Source organism: Arachis duranensis, chromosome 8 (assembly GCF_000817695.3).
Source record: "Arachis duranensis cultivar V14167 chromosome 8, aradu.V14167.gnm2.J7QH, whole genome shotgun sequence".
NCBI classification, from domain to species: domain Eukaryota; kingdom Viridiplantae; phylum Streptophyta; class Magnoliopsida; order Fabales; family Fabaceae; genus Arachis; species Arachis duranensis.
In genome coordinates this window covers 7,872,942-7,874,786 of record NC_029779.3, presented here as the reverse complement: position 1 = coordinate 7,874,786, position 1,845 = coordinate 7,872,942, and positions in this window count along the sequence as shown.

Sequence of the window (1,845 nt, the reverse complement as noted above, 5' to 3'; positions counted from 1 at the left end):
TATATAACCTAAAACAAAATATAACAGCCCGTATAAGGAGGGTCTCCAGACTCTCAACAAGGTGCCTCTCGACCTGCATCAGAAAAATAACAGAATTATGTATGGAATGAGAACCGGTGGTTCTTAGCATGGTAAAGGTGCCCGCATAGTTATAAAAGGTCTCGAGAAAGCCAGAGGTATTCCTAGAACTCCGATACTCAAATTTCAACTTAAAGATCCAACTAAACTAGAAATTAAGTAGGTTATCTAAGGTATTTCAAGTTCGAAATCTAATTTTAACCTAATACTTCACTTTCTGTTTCTTCCAATCCTCTAAATCACCGGTGGAACAACCTCTCTCACACCTCCGCCAAGAGAGATCTCTCAGAAAACATACACTTACAATTCAAGTAAGGAAAACACATATAAAAGTGCAATTACAGCAAGTTGAACAGATAGCAGATAAGCAGAGTTAAGCAGTTAAGCAAACCAAAACAATGCACACTCAAGCAAAACAAACAAATGCATATGATGTATGCATGTCCTATGGCTGATGAGTCTCATCTATCGATTATAAAGGCAAACATGACATATCCGGTAACTAACCCTGGACAGAACACCAAACATGGAGCAAGTGGAACAACGCCACAACCTTTGCATCTTACCCACATGCTCGGAGCATGGGACAACCTCACCACTGTCTTTTACCCAGGCGGTGTTACAGTTCTCAATTCGGAGCAAGCGGCGATAGAACTCAACCCTTACATCTTAACCGAAGTCTCGAACTCTTATATGGAGCAAGTGGATAACACCACTGCATCTTATCCAGCTTTACTGACACTTACCCGGAGCAAGTGGATAATACCACTGCATCTTACCCGGAGTCTCAACTTATACTCGGAGCGAATGGACAACACCACCGCCTCTTATCCGGTCACACATATCTCATCATCATTATAATTCATTCATATTCATTCAATAATTATACTTAAAAATCAATTCTCATCATCCTTCATTCCTTATTATCACACCTTCCATTTTGTTCAATAACAATTTATACCCGAAATGCAATTCATTCCTTTCTAATAAAGAAAACCCAAAACATAATCATTTTCTTAATAACTCAAAATCAAATTATAAAAATCCTTAAAAATCCAAATCTTTCTAAATAATCACTTCAAACGAAGTCTCCTATTTTCATAAAAATTTTGCCATTATCTCCCCTAAAACTTGGACTTTTGCCACTCTTCAAGGGTCCCAACCACCAAACCAAACACCTCTCGGTCATTCAAATCATTTCCAATATCAAATTATTTCAAAATCAAACCAATTCCAATATTAAATCCTTTCCAAAAACCAACCAACTCCAATAGCAAACCATTTACGAAATTGAATCACACATCACATACCATATATACAATCCATCAATAATTCATTCAGTTCATTCCTATCTTAAGGCCTTCTAGCCTAAGTTTTCACGTTACATTAAACATTAACTACGAAAAACCAGAACATACATTGGCCGATTCTCCCCTAAACTGGGAACACCTCAAAAACCTCTCCTTTCACAAGCTCCAAGCTTTCAAATGTCAATTTCTCAATTTTAATCACCCGGATTTCGTTCCAAACCGCCCAATTGAACTCCAAACCAACAAGAACACAATCTAATTCACACAATATCACTATAATCATCATAGGATTCACTAATTCAATAATTCACAAGGGTTCAATAGTTTCTTATCTTACCCATGGATTAATTCAAAAAAACTCAATAATTATCCGCTACTGGAGTTCACGTAAAACATCAAAATGATTCAATTCGTCAATACCTAAACTCAAAACCCACGAAATTTAGGAGAGGAAGAA